General features: G+C 24.4%; 1 protein-coding gene across 1 annotated transcript in view; it reads right to left on the bottom strand.

Annotated features, from left to right (window-relative positions):
• LOC136985017 (RIMS-binding protein 2-like) overlaps positions 1-14680 on the bottom strand; it is an 81395-nt gene extending 66715 nt beyond the window's left edge. The window contains 1 exon segment of the mRNA XM_067282198.1: positions 14574-14680. The gene's annotated coding sequence lies outside the window, so the exon portion shown is untranslated.
• Positions 14681-20937: the final 6257 nt, after the last annotated feature.

Genomic DNA, 20937 nt, shown 5'->3' with positions numbered 1-20937 from the left:
AAATGGAACCAGAATATTTTTTGTCTATTTATATATTCACATTACTTGAGAAATTTATTTTGACCCTTACAACTTTCATTTTAATAATTTTTTTTTAATCCAAGTATTTTTTTAATATAAATGATTACAGCCTTCTTAGAATTGTGGACTGATGGAAAGACTGTTGAGGACTGATGGAAAGACTGTTGTTACTTACCTTAGTTTATATATATATATATATTTTTTTTTTAAAAGAAAATATACATGTATATACATACAAGTGCTTATAGTTTAAATATATATCTTATATATACATATTCGTGGCGGTGTTTTTCCATGCTCACCGCATTTTTTTTTTATAATTTATAGCAATTTAGGTAAACGTTATGAACTTTCCATATTATTACGGTTATTTAATTTATTAAAAAGCGATCGATAGTATGACTCGAAAAATTTGTAATTTAAAATGCCACAAGCAAATTAAAAGTTGCAAACTTTCTATAAAAAAAAGTCAGATGGCGCTAAAAAGGTTTCGTTTGCGCGCTATTTTGTTTTATATGTCTCCAGAGTTTAACTTTTGACGCTTCGTAGAACATAAAATATTTGACTTTTTCGAGGTTTCGAATTTTTCTGGTGACATGCTTTATGTTCTCTTTTCACTGGATCATTTACGTTTTCGGCAAAAAGTCTGCTTCCACAGTTATTGAGGCCAGTGAGGCCAATGTAACTTTATATATTAATCAGATAACTTAATTCATAATTTTTCTGTAATTAATTGGCGAGAAAATTAGTTGTCACTGCAAAATAAAATTAGAACTCTTACTGAAATATATTAAAAGAATAGCTGCAATAGTTTTTATTTATTTATTTATTTTTTTTTATCAACCATTATTTGCATTCATCTTGTATTTCAAATAATTATGAATGTTCATTAACTTAAATGAATATCAGAAAAGACAAGATACTATTCAGGATAGATAATTATTATAGTTGTTTTAAAATGACAGCAACAAATCTTTTACAAAAAATGTAGGCCTACTTTATACTTTTTCTTTCTTAAAAGGAAACCGAGAAATAGAAACCACAGTTGAAAATCTGACACTCTCAGATAGTTTTTCTTTGATCAGCAATGTTGGAAAGTAAAATACGACTTGCTATTCCTCTCACACTTCCTTTAGACTAAAGATACATTAAGAAGTATGAAGTTGCTAAGGTTCCATTCAAAATATTGTTGGTGTCCTTTCAAAAAACTCTGGAAAAATAAGTGACAATCAACTTACATAAAGAAACTAATAAAAGAAATATATATATATTAATTTCTTAACGTCATTTTCCGTGGTGGTTTATTGAGCAGTTCATTTTTCATCTTAAGCATTTATAATCCATAAAAGTCTAGCTCTATTTCTAATATTTTCATGTTAAAACATATAAAAAATTCTATCTTCTTAACATATTTATGATGCGAATCAATTTATTAAATAAACGAAGCACTCGAAAGAAACTACAGGATGAATATTTTATTAAATCATTATTATTTTTTAATTAGCGGAATATACTTTTCTCTTCGTAATCTATTACGGCAAGTCTTGCCAAAATAAAAATTACCCAAAATAAAATTGTTTGTAAATTGAAATCTTAATTAGTTAGCTAATCTAGCGTTTTAATCTTTACCAAAAATTTCAATAAAATTTTGGCATTTGGCCATTTATAATTATTTTTTTCCCGTTCTTTATGCAAAGAAGAAGAAATTTCGGTATTAAGAAATAATACAATTTAACATAAATTTCTTCATGAGCTCCTACAAATTTACTTCATCTATATTTTATAAACGCAAGCGAAAACTTCGATATTTCGTCTGCATAATTATCATACATTAAATATAAAATTACTGTAAACAGTTACCAAAATTTGGATTTTTTAAATAATAATAATAATAATATTGATTCATTTTCTCCTTTCTGTACAATTTAACTATTAATATTTATCAATTTATCCTTTAAAATTAATATTACAAACGAGTTTATAACTAAACAAAACTCAGTTTTAGAAGATATTTTAATAATGCCTCTTAAGAAGAATTGATTTTCATCGTAGAATATAATGGAGAAATATTTAAAATAGATATTTGAAAGCATCAGAATGAAAACACGAAGAGCATAAAAGATGTTTCGGTTTTAAATTTTATTCATGCGAATGATTTATTCTTAATCTGCTGCTTTGACAGAATTAACGCCTTTCTCTCTTATGGATAAATCTATAAGTCTTCTTGATTAGTTTTCCTGAATAACTATTGATGTAGAAACATATAAAATTTTATCAGAAAGCGCATTGATTATGTTTCATCGACTGAATGTTGACACAAGTTCAACAATGTCTACAGAAAATATTCCAACTAACGTGCAACAAGAAAAGGAAAAAAAGTAAGAAATGACGAAAAAAATATTTGTTATTTCAAGCGTTTTATCTCGAAAGAATGAATAAAATAAAATTAAAAAAAAATTATTAATCATGGTAAAGACGAATTTCGAAACTAAATATTTGAATAAAAACTTTTAATCATTTTAAACTTGCATGTGAAAAGTTTTCTTATATAATAATTTTACAGGTGATAAATTGTCAAGCGTTATATATTAAATTTCTGAAAATAAAATATTCGAAGAACATTTCGCAAGGGGAAAAAATGTTTTATGGAAAAGGTGAAAGTGCAAAAGAAATGTACTGAAAAAGATAAAAAAAACCTTTTTTTTGCATAAATGTAAAAAAAAAAGTGATTGAAATATTATGTAAAATACAATCTTTTATATATGTATATATATAAAACTTGTTTAAGAATAATAATTTAGTGCGTGTTTAATCTTTAAAATATAATACAAAGTTGTTAAGAACTACGTTAGCATCTTCAGTTTAACATCTTTCTGCGGTAAGGATGATTAGATAATATGTAACAATTTTTAAAAATTAAAATAAAATCAATTCGAAATTTATTATTAAGAAAATTGATTACCACTAAAACTAAAGTTTTTTTTTCAATTTTTTAAGTTAAAAAAAAAGTGAAATTTTTTAATTTTTAAAACCATCTAAATTATAAATTTGTTTTAATTCTTTTCCACGTTTTTCACATTTATGGAGTGAAAGTCTTTTATCATTCAATCATTAGAAATTTTTAACGATGCAAATATTTGTTTATACTTTAGGAATTAATAGTGGAATAATGCAAAACAAAATTTTCTTTTAATTTAAATGATGGGAAATTCTCAGCTTTGTTTAAAACTTAAAAATCACCCATTTATTTTCTTGATTTTTTTTATTAATAAATGATTATCGATTAATGTTCTTGTAGTTCTGTAGATACGAAGATTAATATAATCGCGAATTTTGGCTTTATGTACTCATAATTGTCCTCCCATCATGAGACACGTATTTTTCTCTGTGTATTAAATATTTTACTAACTTTATCTCACTTCTCGAAAGATCTACGCCCTTGTATAACAGAAATTTATAAATAAATAAATAAAATTTAATATATTTTACTCTTATTTTTAATTTTATGTTAATTGTTTTATGTTTAACTTTTATTACATTTTATTTAAAAAAAAAGAAAAAATTAAATTTCGAGTAGATAAAATTATAAAAGTGATTTATCTTAAACTTTTTAATGGTAAAATTTAAGAGCATTATGTATAATTTAACAATTTCATCATCATTATCATCATCATCATTAAAAGGAAGTAATCATAACATTATCTCAATTAGGCTCAGTGCAATTATACTAACAAGCATTTAAAATAGTTAAGCAAGAATGGTCACAATTTTGGTTTTTTTTTTTTTTTTTTTTTTTTTTTTTTATTGAGGATAGAAAATTATTTCAAACATTTTATTTTTAATTAAAACAAGTCACGTATTGGCCATGATTTATAACGATTTCATTTGGAAATGCTCAAATTAAAAGTGGAAAACGATTTTGACAGTTTCGCTGCTTCCAAATGGAAGATTAATCGTACGTTTTGAATTTGCGAATTCTTTAAATGAACTGATGTGTTTCTGTATGGAAATATATATATATACAGTACGGAATGAACGACTATGCCTAGGAAGTATTTTTGATCGATCATTCTCTTATCCTAAATTATATATCCGGAAAATGATTGAAATATAAAAACATACGAAAGATTTCATCTACATCAATGATTAAAACTCCTACAAAAATTTATATATCAGTCATTTATATTTGTATCCTTTATTATATATATATATATATATATATATATATATATATATATACTAACAAATTTAAAATGAATTTATTGGATTTAAATTTAGAATAATAATTTTCGTTTTTTTTTAAAAAATTCTGGTTTAATGCTTGAAAATTAAATGTTTATCAAACATTTAATTTTTAATAATTATTAACTGTTTATATTTACACTTTTACAGACTACAAATTATATATTTATACCTGTTTACATGAAGTACTTATTAAATATTCAAAACAAATATTAAACAATTGGCAATTTACACAAATACTCTATAAATTTTTAAATTGTTATGCTTCATTTAATATATTTAAAGGCATTGATTTTAAAAATTTAATTACAAAATTATTTAATTTTTTTTTAAAAACAAATTAAACGTAATTAATTTCATAATTCAATCTAAATTTGGTATTTAATATTTTCGTTTTGTAAATTCAAACGTAAACTGATTAAATTTCTCTTTAAATATATATAAATCTGTATTTATGCTTGTATAAATCAAGCGCTTATCAAATATTCAGAATAACCAGATTTAAACATATTATATCATTTTGCAGGTTAATTATAGGAAATTCTACCTTTCGACGTTTATTAATTGTAAATATTCATTACTTTAGTAGAAATATATATATATATATAAGCCATCAAATTATTGATTTTAATACATTTAGGACACAACTCAAGAATTTATCACATGTCCATATTGCTTATCAGAAAAATCTATATTTGCTAAGATTTAAACGAGTCATTAATCTTTATATATTTATATATACATACATATATATGTATATAAGTGCAAACTATCTTCAGATTCTAACTTGCTATAAAATTCTTCTAATAATCTACTAGCAAATCGATTGATTATGGATCGAATTCAGGAAACAACCCCTTCTACGAGGCATGTTTCTTCTTAAAGAATTTATTGCATCAACAACGTCACATACATTCATAATTAATAAACTTTCCTTAGCTTCTTTTAAATTATTATATGTTTCTATCGTGTTTAGTTTGTAAGTTGTCACCCTCGATTAACCGTTCCTCTTGGAATTTTCATTACACTACGCTGTTTTTCCCTTCTGTGCCGTCATAAATTTTAATTAATTAAAATTTTGATGTTTTTTTTTTCCTGGTTGTATATAATTTAATCATAGCATAATTGAGTGGAAGATGTGTATCTATATAAAAGTCTATATATAATATCAGTTTCAATTATTAAAATTATATATATATATTTCTATTTTATGCGTACGAAAGATCATCAAGAACGTTGATATTTACATATTGATCACGCTTCTCAAATTTCAATTTTTTTCCGAAAAATTCTCCATTTAACTGCGAGTTATTTATCGATTTAGCAAGTTCAATAAATGATCTACCAATAAAATTCATAGAAAAAAAAAAAACTGCAGGAAATTAATTGAAGACTTCAAAACTTGATCTAAAATTTGACGGGTGACATTTTATATATTAACTGGAATCTACACGAATTGCGATTTTACGAAGAAATTTCTGAGTAAATAGCGCTAATTAAAATATGAATTCTACTTCTGCGATAAGGAAACTAATTTAAAATTTGAATATTCCTATCAAAATTTCTATGCAAATTAAGTTAGCGAGGTTATAAATTGTTATTCCCTAATAATGTTTGAAAGGCAAACTTTGTGATTAATAATTTAGATTCAGAAACCATTATATTTTGTATGCTGTTTATCGGCTTCTTATCAATTGTAATAAAACTATCTAGGGATTAAACCTTCCTTTAACTAGGCAATAAAATACAATCGAACTTGTTAAAGGCTACAAATCTAGAATTCTGCCATTTTACTATTCAAGTAATAGCTTATAATGATGCTATAACGTTTATATCTCTCATACAGAATGCAAATTTATATATAGTCTACACATATTGAAGATTTTTATAGAAACGAATCTAATTCACAATTTTAAAAGCAAGATATTAAAATATATAATTTTTTTTGCAATTTTTACGTGAATTTAAAATAACTAATGACGTGTTTTATTCGAGAAAATAACACGGCATTTATAAAAAAAGAGGTAAGTTTTACTCGTGTAAGACATTTTGTACGTGTTAAAATTAAGATTTAACGCAAAGAAGATGGTTTAGAAAGTATTACAATATATTTGTAGGATAGCCAGCACTTTCTGAAATATTTATACGTGTCTCGAAGACGTATCTCTTCTATTTTCGATAGAATGTTTCCCTTTATTAGAAGAAAACCATAAAAATTTAACTGAATCTATTTTCATCTTGTAGTTTTCTAAACCACAAAATTCTGAATATTCCAAACTGTATGAAAGAAATAATATCTTACGCTCGACTAATCTTTTCTTCATACACACGCAATCTTTCTATTCATTTCAGTCCCAATGGAAATAATTTTCTTTCATTCAATTCCTGAGCAAAATCTTCGATGAAGGCAACCTACACAAATGATCAACCCAACTTTCTTCGAAAAATAACAAAGCTCGATCAATCTTTCTTCATTCAAAAAACTATAAAGTATGTTTCATACACTTCTAATTTGCATTAATATTCTACTCTGATGCCAATTATTTAATTTGTGCGAACGGAATTTTTAATATAATCGAATATGCTAGTATGTATCTTAAGTAGCTTTCATAATTTTATCCATAATGAAGATTTTAAATATATAAAAACAACTATCAGAAGCAGTTATAATGGCTTTTTCTTGCTTTACATGTATTACTTCGGATTATTTTTATCTTTCTATATATATATATATTAAGTATATCTTTTATAAACATACACAACTTGAATATAATAAATAGTTATTTTTACAGTGTAGAAATTAAGAAAATGGCATAAAAGCGAAATTAAATTAAAACAATCGTAAATAAGAAACTTAATGGCGAATTTTCCGCTCGTAAACATGCTTAAATACCTTTATAGGTAATTTTGAGTACTATTAAAGAAATTATTCCTTCTAAAATATAAATTAGATGAAGTCCCTCGCGACCGTCTTCTATACAATTGCAGGAAGAGGACATTTCCAAAAAACAAAACAATGAAATTAGATGCAATAATATAACGTTTATGTGAAAACTAAAAGACTATAAATTTCGAGATTTTGCATGACTTATAACGTGAAGACTTCGTCTTGTTAAAATTTTAACAAGAATTGTCTAAATGATAAAAAGATTTTCGTTTATTTTTATCTCTATTCAGCTTTTTTCATTTGTCAAAGTCTGATTTTAACAAGAAAAATTTTAGTAGTGTAGAAGGAAAAAAAAAAAAAAGGAAGAAGACGTGGAATAAAGTAGTACTTTTGTTCGCGTACACACTAATCAAGTGCGATCGATTTCTTGCTTCTGGTGCGGATGCATAAGACAAGCAATAAATCACAAAAAAAAGGTCAAGACGACTAAAGTCTTTATTCACTTTACCTGGACTGGGACAAAAGGTAGAAATTATAAAACCAAAAAAAAAAAAAAAAAATTTGCCTAAGAATATTATTGTTTCAGTTTTAATTCGGTTACATAAATTATTTGCAAACTCATTTATTCACACAATATTATCTAATTTAAAATATAATAAATCACACTTAACACAGTCTTAATTTGGAAGAATATACTATTAAGATACCTTTTATTCATTGATATCTGCACTGATGTAACTTTTATTTACTACAATCTCTTGTTAATAGACGGTATCCTAATTTAAGATATCTTCAATTATTACGTTACACATTTATTTACTAGCAGCTACAATAAATAAACCTTTATATACAAGTATTTGCTTCTATTCTTTATAAAATACCAACTTAAATACCATAAATTTGACTATTTTTAAAATAAAAACACTAAAAACAGATTTTAAAATTATGCTATTTATAAATTAATATATTATTAATAAAACCGCATATAATATACCAATAATATGTATTTTTTTTACTTTAAATTATCTTTATGTATAAAAGCATCTGTTTTAATAAACATTGTCTAAATCAATACACATCTCTAGTGATTATCAAGAGATGAGAATTTCTATATAAAAATCTAAGTTTAAATGTAAAGCATTTTGTACTATACATTATCAGAGACTTAAACGTTAATAATAAAATAACTCAAATGAACTTTTTAATTAATTATCAATTGTGTTAACCAGACAAGACAACAAGAAAGGAACCATTCTAGCAACTAATCCCAAGTGAGTGAAGTATACAAGGCTGTCTCTTAGGAGAAGCATCTTTTATTGGGTTACCTTGCTAAGTAAAATCTCAACAGAAAAAACAAGATTGATTCAGACTGATTTCCTGCTACAATAATAAATGTTCAGACGTTTTCTTCGAAACATATTCGTCATCGCCATTCAGTCGACTAAAATCTTATAGACGATGCTAATTTGTAAAAATAAAGAATGCGAGGTGCGAGAGAGGAGAGAGAGCAAAAGGAAGGTAGTTATCAACGTCGTAAAATTTTAAAAAATTTAATTATTTTATGTTGTTTGAAAGTCTCGAACGTTTCTAGAATAGTTAAACATTCGTATGGTTACTATAAAGATAACATTTACATGCTGATTTCTAAAATTCAAAGCAAGTAAAATTATTTCGCTTGACTGGCTTTGTATATTAAACTTGCTTTCAATTTAAATATTTATTTTGCATCGGGCTGAGTTAAAATTTATATATATGTATAATGTAAATATAAATGAATACTCTGTTCGTGAATATATTTCGTATCGATTGTTTTATTGTAATTTTTATTAAATTTTGAATTGTTTTCCAAATATATTTATAATATTTTTACATGTGCATAAATTAAAAATTTAACTTAAATGTTTAGATAAATCTGTTTATCTAAGAGAGACAAACAAAACTCCAGGAAAAGCTTTCAAATTTTTATAAAAGACTCTTCTTAAATAATTAATTTTTACATCAACTATTTGATTTATTGTTTAAAAAGCTTTATACGTCTCCAAGAAACTTAAAAATTTATTATTTTTAAATTCAAATGCCATTTTATCATAGTGGCTGATCTAAATTCTCACATGTTTATATATATATATATATATATATATATATATATATATGATATCAATGGCTCGTCTGAATTGCCATAATTTTCTGTAGTTTTATTGATGGTGGTTCATCTGAATTGTTACAATTTTTGTAGTTTTGGCTGACAGAAACTCATCTAAATTGTTACAATTTTTTTGTAGTCTGATGACAGTGGCTTATCTGAATTGTCACAACTTTTTGTGGTGCTTCGTCTGAATTGCCAGTTTTTGTTGCATTTCTGATGGAAGTTCATCTTAACCATTACAGTTTTATATTTTTGATAGTAATGTTCACCAATCGTAATTATTATATTATTTCGTGTTAATGCTTATTGTATATTTTAATTTATGGAGTTTATAAAATTAAAAACGTGAATTTTTATCAATAGAAATATGATCACTCATGTTGTTACTCTGCGATAACAATTGTTCATATCAACAATTCTTAATAATAATTCATCCAAATTGTCGTTTATTTTTACTTTTTATGATAGAATTTTATATATTTTAACACTGGTTTTTATTAAATTATAAACAGTAAATTAAATTTATTACCTAACAATAAGGAAATTAGTTTTTACTGTTAACAGTGGTTCGTTTACGATTGTTATACAATTGAATCACTATATTATTTTATACGTTCGTTGATGAATAGTTCAGTTGAACTACTAACTTTGTAATAATCCGAGCTTTTCTTATTATTCGAATATTTTAAAACAAGTTTTATTCAACGACTGATAATGTACTTTTGTTTATAATTATTCCATTTGTAGCCTACTTACCATTCATCTATTGATATCTAAAGTTAATAGGTTTCCACTTAATTCATTCACGACTACAATTAACATAAAGTAAATATAAATTTATGTATAATAAATCTAAATTTAATTATAGAAGTGTTTTATATATCACTTGGGCTTCATTATTAATAGTGAAAGAGTTCAAATGAACTTTTTAATTAATTATCAATTGTGTTAACTAGAGAAGAAAGGAGCAATTCTAGCAACTAATCCCAAGTGAATTAAATATGCAAGCCCGTCTCTAAGGGATTCCAAATTTATTAAGCCAAAAAAAAATCTTATTCTATAGTTTAACAATAAACAATTTATTTTTCTTATAATTTAATTTTAATTTCTTTGCTTTAAATCATCTAAAAGATGCAACTTCATACATTCATATTTTAATTCAAAAGTTTTCCATTATTAATTTATGAAGCGGAGTACAAAAATCATAATTTTACAACAAATACTCCTAAGATATTTATTTAATTTATCATTTTTAAGTCTTAAACTATCATAAATGAAGTTAAATCCTTTTATTTTTTTATAATAAATGTGTATATTTACTTTCAATCTAGCACTTTTAATATTTGTTTCTATCTCTATACAAATGAATTTTAAGCAAAAATATAATTTTTTGACCAAAAAACAATCCATAGAAATTCTCGATTTACATATGAGATAATGAAAAATAGATAAAAGCGATAATTTGTTTCCAGTTACCGCTTTGATAAATAATTTGTATGTTATCAATTCTAGCAGAGATAAGGGTTTGCAAATAAGTTAGAATTACCCTATGTGGGATTTGAGACAAGTGAATTAGATACTTTCGTAGAATTTTTCATTGGCTTCTCAGTATCTAGTATATAGATAATAGTAAAAAAAGCGATTTATATCAGTCATTCAACAGTCAAAATTGATAAAATATGATTTTCTATCTAAATTTCTATATAAAGCACACTATAAAACTTATAAAACAATTTACTATGCTAATAACGAAATCGTATATAAAGGAAATTTTGTAAGTTTATTAAATTTATAGTCAGTTATAAGCCAAATTTTAATGGATTAACTGGGATTACACTATTCCAATAAAACATTGAGTTAAAATATTCTTTAACTTTAAATGTACTAAATACAGTTAAAATATTAAAGGTATATTAAAAATGAATATAAATAAATAATTTCAGTTGAATTCACGTACAGAACTTAACCAAATTATTATTAAACTGCTTAAAATTGAGCTATTGCGTTTTTGAATTTATATATATATTTTTTCTTTGGATCAATTTATTTTTATTCAATTTTTTTTTAAAATTAGTACGAAGAACAATATCTAAAGAAAAATTAGCCGAAACTATTCTAATGAAACCCCTCGACAATAAATTATAAATAAAATAACCACGCAAATTAGCTAACCAACTAAAAATTTTAATCCCTTTTATATAATACTTATTAATAAAACATATATAAAGTATTCATATCTGTTTTTATAAGTTATAAATTCCTGATAATTGAAGTAGAATATCGTTATAGAATTAACTTATAAAATAAAAAACTAAACATCCACAATATAAATATTATAATTCATATATTATTATTATTATTATTATTATTATTATTATTATTATTGGTGGAAATTATTCAGCTATCAACGCAAAAAAGTTATGATGTGGAAATTCCCAAACCATTTTTATTACATCATTTTTAATCTAGAATTGCTTGCTAAATCGCCACGTGTCAAGTTAACAGAGATAGAATTGAGATTAAATAATTTATAAAGGCAGTATTTTACAGTATATAAGTATATAAATGACCAATTTTTTAAAAAAAAAAGTACAGTACATAAGTACATTTTTCTGTAAGTAAATCGAGTTTCTTATTATTGTTCAATATCTTGAAGTGTAAATGGCAGAGACCAGCACTAAAATTGGCTATGAAATATAAAATAATAAAATAATAACTTATAAAAAAATTGAAAATTAAATGTAAAATAAATCTGGACATGTGTATACCAATCGATTGGTCACGAGAAAAAGAAGGAATTTTTTTAAAAAAACTCTAGATTGATTACTCGAAAATTTTCATTACAATAATAATAATAATAATAATAATAAAATTTTGTAATTCTTAAGTAATATAAACTGTCTCAACATCTTGATTATATGCAATTAAATAAATAAATATATATATATATATAGAAAATAAAATTGTAATTAAAAACTATATTATTTAAATCTACTGAAATTTATATCAAGTGATTCATAAGGTAAAAAAGAAAAAGAGAAAAAATTGAATTATTTTAATAGTTTTCAAAAATATCGAATAATCGATAAATGATAGAGAACTGAAATTTTGCTCTCAATTATTAGTTTTTTTTTCCGAATTTCAAGTATCATAATTGTCTGATTCCATTAATAATTTCCAATAGTGCAGGTTCGAGGTCATCAGGTATATATTACTATAGATATATAACATTTTAGCTCTGTAGGTGTCATAGCCTTTGCTCTATAGCTTAAACAGCACTCAAACATAAACAGGATAGTTACATGTAGCTTATGTAATTTAATTCTATTATATAGGACTAACTTTAGAAATATTAATAGGCAACAATTATATATCAAGGCAGTAGATATTCATAAATAATTTCCAAATTATATAATTTACTATATAATTAATTTATGTATTTAAAAAGTAAACAAGATTAGTCCAAATATTGTATTTTTTTTAAATAAATAAATTAAAGATTAAAGTTGTAAAATGGAAATACTTTTTTGACTTTTTGTGATATTAATGATATAAAAATAATATATTTTCAAATTAAAATAGCTAAACAGGTAGAAAAAAATAATAATTTTCAATGCAAAAGTGCAATAAACATTAAATTACATTGTTTACTTTAAATAAAACAGAAATATTTATATATATTTTATATGATAAATGAAGTCATTTATACATTTATAAATTATCTAGTAATTAATATAACACAAACTAGAATCTAGAATATATTTTATATTGTTATACTAAAATTTTTAATTTTTATTAACTATTTATATATAAATAATTAATAAAATTTAAAAAATTTCCTAAATTACAATTAAATATAAACTCATAATTTTATATTAAAGTTATTTTTATTACATTGAATTTTTTAAACTTGCTTTACTTTAATATCTATTTTATCTGATCCAAAATGAATATAAAAGTGTTTTTCCATTTGAAGATAAAATATATTCTAATATAGAACTATATATATAAGGGCATAAAATTGTTCTTATATGCATGTAATGAGAATATATAGACTAGAAAATATTTTGATCTTGCAGAAAGAACATTTATAAGATTCTATTTATAACAATTTCTATGACACAGTCATTCAACTATAAAGAATGCACAACGGGTGTTTACAAGGGAAAAAGGCAATTTATAAAAATATCTGTATCTTTATATCAATCTCACAACTCAAATAATTTATATAAGTTTATATATATATATATATAATTTACACAATATATATAAAATTTTATGATACTTTATTTATATATAATCGACATTTTAATCAAGGATTTCAAATTATATTTGATCAATTCGGTCAAAACCAACTTATTTATTCAATTAAATATACAATAAGTCAATACATTTAAAAGTAAACTTAACTATAATAATAATTATTATTATGAAATTCGAATTATCATAAATATGAAAAGGCTATTGCACCTGAATAGGAAACTTCTTGGCATAATAACTGTATTTAAGGGAAAGACTCCTTTACAGGAAAACGCAATTACAGTGTGATATTTTCTATTGTTACAAAATAACGAGAACATTGCTTTTAATCGATAATGATATTATAAATATATATTATAAACGTTTTATTCTATATATCAGTTGAGATGTGTTAATAATAACATTATTAATGTTAAAAAAAAATTTATTTAAAAATTATCGAAAGCGACCTAAATTTCCCAATATATTTTATGTTAAATGATAAGATTTATTTAATTAAAAAACAAAGTAATTTTTTTATAAATAAAATAATTATAATTTTAAAACATTATAGATTTGAAGATTTAAATAATTACTATTTAGTCGAATTCCTTAAAAAGATAATTCACGGTTCTTTCATTGCCTTAAGAGAAAAGAATATAGTCACGAATAACACGGAAAGTTTTCTGAGTCACAAAGGTGACACATAATTAAGATTTTTACCTGTTCAAATACAGATTTAGTTTATTTTCATTAATACGTATATCTCTTTAAGATGATTATTTAAAATATTACGTATATATAAATCCATTTATCATAATAAAAATAGATATTCTTTTATATCAGAAAGTAAAAATGTTTCTCAATTTCCTATCCTAAATCGTTATAACACAATTAAAACCTTTCTCGGTTTAAGATTGGTTTCTTTTAAAAGTGAATTTACTTATCGGTTACGACATTAAGGAACGAGATTAACAGTACTGCAACCGGTAGCGAGATGAATGATTTACATAATTAGAAATGAAGAATTTTACTTACTTTTCTTCCTTACAGATAAATGCCACTTATCTGCAACTTAGGCCTAACGTGATGGTTGAATCCAGTACACTGTTTATGAGGGCTGTAGACAGTCTTGTCCAGAAAGCTCTTCTGACATCCAATCAATAGTGCGGACTCTACCATCTGCGCTCCGAAGGGATGATAGAACGTCGTACTCACTTCGAATCACACTCCACATAGACACGTAAGGTCTTTCTTGAATGAGAAACTATCCAATTATAATCTATCCAAAAGGGCGTGTTTATATTAGAGATATGTTATACCTCTACCACTTTGTTTTTTCCAAACATCTCGCTATTTATCTAAAATTAAACAAAATAAAAAATAATAGTATTAATCAACGGAGAAAATATGTAATTGTTTAATGACACGAGCTTTACCTAAATAAACGGAGAGCAATTGTAAACGAGAGCAGTTTATTTAGTAAAGGAAATTTCTTTAAAATATTTTTTTTATTGTAAATGATTTCCTGCTGTAATAGTTTCGTATTCAGATAGAATTTTTAGTTTTTAAAATGGTTTAACTCGACGTGGGAGGTAAGGCAAAAAAAAATAACAAAAATATTCCATGTTAACTATATGCAATAACAATTTTTTAATCGTCTCCACTAGCGAATATTTTGTGAATTATAAACTTTAATTGGATTACGTGTAATGATACAGCTAAATTAATTTTTAATATCAATTTAATATTTGAAAACGGGTAAAATTTGTGATATTTAAAATTTAATATTAAACGTTTCTTTGATTACATCCGTTTCTTTTCACTGTAAATAATTTTTTCTTAATTAACCAATCTGTAATTATCCTGTACAATTTAAATTGCATGAAAAAATTATCATTAAAACAGATTTTGAGATATCTGTATAAATATTTAATGAATTTCTGTCAACTTTAGCATTTTTAATTGCGTTAAATTATACATAAATACATATTATATTAAATTGAGTTAAATTATATATATATATATATTTAAAATGTAATAAAATTTGTTATTAAAATCATTGTTTATGTTTAGATTGAATGTATTGAATGTATGAATTATATATATTATTCCCCTTAAGGAATTAGAAATAAAATTATGTTACAGTTTTAAGATATGTTACTAAATACCTTTAGGAAATTAATTATAAAATATAATTTTAATCAGTGTTTTTGATATAAACATGCAATTATTTAAAAATTATTTAAATCTTCAAATTTGAAATTAAAATTTTTGTTTTAATGAAAAATTAAATTTAAATTAGAACAAATTTCAAAATCCTATCTCAAGTTTAAAATTGAATTAAAATTAAAAGATATGTATTTTTTTTTTTACATATATTAATTTTAAATTAATAAAAACAAAATAAAAGTAATTATTCCTAGCCAGGAACTGCGCAACTCATCTAAATAGAGCTAGAACATGAATATAGACATATAATATAGAATTTTCTTCTTTATAAAATTATAGCAAATGCATATTACTTGCTTAAAAATTATTATAAAAACGAGTACGGATAATATTCCAGTATCGTTGTTCATTGAACACTTTATAGGGGTATTTTTATAGATAACAATAACTTTCGTGGACGTGACGTATTTTTTTAAGATAGTGGAAAAATGGATGAAAGGTGTTAGTCGACGTGTCTATAAGTATGAATCATTTATTGCAGGAGACATTATTGTATAGATAATGAACATTATTTTCTTCCTTATTAAATGTCTGATGTAATAAAATCAATAGAAGTATTGATAATATTTAATGGTTTGCTATAAATTCGATATGAAGTAATTTCATTCGATATTAATTTTTCTATATAATTTTCTTATATAACAATAACGTCAAAACTGTATACAAATTATGGCATCGCGTAAAAATTAATGATAATAATAATTTCAAATTATCCTAAAGAATATTTTAGATATATTTTTTAAAAATCTTAATAATATAAATAAAATTAATTTTATTGTTTTATCGAAATTTGAAACTATTGATAATTAAATAAATATTTATGTAGAACCTAAATACACTACTGGACAAAACATATGCCACACTATAAAAATTTTATTGCAGTACTATACAGATTGCGAAATTCATTTAAACAGGTGAGTTACGCAGGTTATTTAAGTTTCAAATTAATCACGTGATGGAAGAGTGAGCCAGCCACATGGCCCTTTCCCGTAGCCACAAAAAAGTTCTTTATATTGTTTTCTGTATTAGAAAAACGTTTAAGAGGTGAAAAATGCCTTTGAGATACCGACAAGAACTTCTTCAACAAACAAATGCTTGTCCTAAAGGTTTCATTGTAGAATTACGTAGGGACCAACTGGCTTGCGTTTTCACTGCAATACGATGCATAGCATTGGGCGGAAACACAACGCGATGCAACAACTGTAGATAGAATTTTGAGTCGATGGTTAAAAGGAGGAAATGTGAATCATCGTGGAAAAACTGAAGAGCAGAAACAAACATTAGAACACATTAATTGCTATCTCCGACGTCACGCAGTAGTAGTCCCATTAGTTGTTGATAATGGGGCTACTACTGCGTGACAGCGGATGTAGCAATTAGATATTCGACGAAGTGTACTGGAAGATTTTGTTGTTACAATACATGGATTGTTAGGCCTACTCGTAGATTGGTTGAAGAGGGTTTGTATGCCCGCCAGATTTTGTAAAGATTATTTCTCACCCCGGTTCATCATGAAAAATTGTAGTGGTGTGGTACCAGAGCTATCTGGCGTGACGAGTAAAACAGTGTTGTGTTCAGCGACGAGTCTTGATTTCGTTTGAAGGTCGATGTTCGCCTATTGAAATTCTGGAAAAAAAATTGTAGCAACCAACTGATCCTGTTGATGTTCGTGAGCCTCACACAGCTCGTCAGTATGGTCTTGGTTTAGGATGCCATCAGCATCAACAACAGATCAGCGAGTATACATAGCGAGTACAATGACGGCACATCAATATACCGATAAGATGCCGTAGTCTTTCTTGTTACTGTATCTTCAGGATATATCAAATGCCATTTTTCAGCTAATAACTCACGGCCCATATAGTTAAGTAGACTGTCCTTGCAAGATGTCCAAGTGTTCCCTTGACCACTACAATCCACCGATCGCTCTCTAATTGGGAACCTGTGGGATATTATTGGTCTTCGAGTAATAACTCTTTCTTCGAAATAAAGATGAATTGTGGATCCTAGTCAATATCACTTGGTCGGCAATTCCTTAGGATACAATTCAAGGACACATAGTAAATGCCATGCTGTGCTGCCAGATTATCTCCTGGTATGGGAAATATACGACTTATTGAGTTACACTTTATATTTGGCCACTTGATTGATATAAAAACCTCAAAAATAAGATTACTTTTACATAAATTTACTTCAATGTGGATAAATTCTAAACTGAACTTCTATCTTTCTTTTCCCTGTAAACTTTCAGGTAAGTTTGAGAATTTCAAAACAGCATTTCTAACATCCAATGGTTTCACTTGACAATAACTTTATTCGCTAATGAAATTCTTAAACTCGCCTGAAAGTTTACAGAGAAAAGAAAAACAAATTTACTTGTCTATACGTTTGTTACGTTTCATTTCATTTCGCGATTTCGTTCAAGGTGCGGCAGTATCTCTTTCAAGTAGTGTATAGCCTGTACAGTGTATATATATTTATCAGTAATGATTAATTTTTAATTTATGTGAATAATTTCAGATAGTTAAAATATCAATTATAAACCAAAAAACTTGTGTATTCGATTCTTATCAATTAATATAATTCGATATTATTAATTAACAGTAGCTACTCTGTAGACGTATCAGCTACAAATACAAATATTTTCAATTTAGTTCATATTTTCTGAAGAAAATTCAAATTAATAGGACTTATTTATTTAAATAAGCTATTAATATACATTATTTTATAATTTATAATACATTTTTTGTGGAAGAAATATTTTATTTTTTAAAACAATTTTTACCAAAAATTTTAGTTATACTTTATGTAATGTATTCAAATACTTATAAATCTTTGATATTAAATTTATAATTGATTTATTTTCTTTCAAAATATTGCCAATATTTTACTTGTACTAATAAAAGGACTTAACAAAACTGTTTTAAATTTCATTATTTCGATCTCTCAAAAATTTACTAAATAAAAATCTAATATAATTTTGTATCTACAAAATAAAATTAATAAAATTTAGCTAGATACTGTATATAGACCTTGTTAACATAATGGTTGCCGTGTTGATAGATCACATTCAGAAATAAATTAGTAGGAATTATCACGAAGGAAATTGTTTGCTACGCCCAAATTAAGTTTAAATTTTAAGTAATTTATTACAATCTGTTTAAATTCTTTTAGCATAAGAGAACACTTCCTGCTAGTTTTTCATAGAAGTATCGTTGACATTTCAGTGGAAATGTCAAAGGAAAATTGCTTGGAAACAATTTGAGATAGAAAACATAAAAAATAAAAACTTATTAATAATTTTCAAAAAGTAAATAAGGGTATTAAGTTATCGAAATATTTAATATACGAATATTAAAAAATAACGAATCAAATTTTATCCAATAAATTACTATAGTGATATAATATATGGTAAACAACTTCTTATGAATATATTTAATGTAATTTCACTCAGTTTAATGATCTGATATTATTAATGATGATTACTAAATTAATTTAAGAGTTAAAAATGTTATTTGATGATTAAAAAATAAAACAAACTAAAAACCCTTCAAGGATACAAAATGGTAATCAAAACAATAATTCAAAATTAATAGATAATTTATTAGTAATACTAAATTATTTTATTGAGTTTATGCTTATTGCAGAAGAAACAAAAACGTAAACATTAATTTCATTTTTATTTAACGTTTAACAAATGATTTATCCAACTTATACACCAGGAAATATCAATAAATCTTATAAAAAATTAGTTGTCTTCAAAAATAAAAACTATATAGGAAACTGGAAATAAATTTTATATTTAAATAAATACTCGAAGAAACAGTAAAAAGAAAAACTTTAATTATAAAATTGATAAACTGAACTATATAATGATTGGATATAATTATATAAACATAGAATCTAGCAAATGGATGAATGATACGTGGGCATATAATTTAGTTTTTATATGTTATTTTTGAGTTAATTAAAGTATTAAATAGAAATTAAAAAAGTCGCAACTACTTCATTACAGATGAAAAGTAAATTAAAAAACATTAATTAGAAAGTTCAATAATAGCCATTTTATTAATCTGAAATATAAAAATCAAGACTTTTCCAATGTCCAAAATAAAAATCAGTTTCGAGTGTCATTATCTTGTTGTTTTTAATGTTATTAAGGATATCATTTAATTCCTGGTAAAAGAAAAAAAAAAAGATAAAAGAAGCTTGTAACATTTCTAAATTGATATAAACATTAAAAATAAAATATTAAAAAAGTATTTTATTTTTGAATGAGACAGAATTATATTTTAGACTGATGCTAATCAGATTTTGTCATTTAAGTATAAAATACACATAAAATCAAATCATTATAATTTAACAATAACAAGAAAATTTAGAACATAATCTAATTATTTAAATTCAGATTTAAAAATTATTTTAAAAGTGATAAAAATATGTATAAGATTATTTGTTAACTTTATCAAGATTTATTAAAATAATTAAGAATTATAATCATTCTAATTAATAAACGTAAATCAGTTTTTATTAATATAACAGTATTTGTTGTCATACTCTACTTGAGAAAGAAGTTCTAAATATATCACGATTTTCCGGAATTGCCCCAGAAAAACGGGATATATTTAGAACTTCTTTCTGGAGTCTTTGAGAGGCAATCTTATGTTCTAATTCGAGACAACACTATCTAGTCAATGAACAACAAAAACCATCTTAGTTATAATAATCTTCCAGATTTATTTTTTTATGGAGTTATTTTCTTAACGTAGTTATAGCCACATTTCTGAAGAAAAATCGGATTTATTCGTTTAAATCCTTCTTCTGAAGGATTTAATTGAAGGATCACTTTGTCTCGATTCGATCTTTGAAAATATAAGTTAGTAATTTGCATCCTGTATAAATTAAAATTCAAATTTCCAATCTAAAAACTGATAAGAAAATGAATAATTTATTCTGATATTTCTACTTTATTTCTACTTTGAAATAATTTAAAAATTTATGTCTTCTAGTTAAATTTTATTTATTTTTTTAAAAATATATTTGAAGTATTCTAATTCATTGAATAATACTATGTTGAAGTTTCCCTTTATTATTATAGCACTGCTGTAATTTTTAGTCTGTAGATTTCACTTCTGTACAGATTTTAATAAGCAACTTCTAAATAAATTCT

The sequence above is a fragment of the Centruroides vittatus genome, unplaced genomic scaffold (genome assembly GCF_030686945.1).
Source record: "Centruroides vittatus isolate TY-2023 unplaced genomic scaffold, ASM3068694v2 contig_943, whole genome shotgun sequence".
NCBI classification, from domain to species: domain Eukaryota; kingdom Metazoa; phylum Arthropoda; class Arachnida; order Scorpiones; family Buthidae; genus Centruroides; species Centruroides vittatus.
This window is presented reverse-complemented; position numbering and strand designations above follow the sequence as displayed.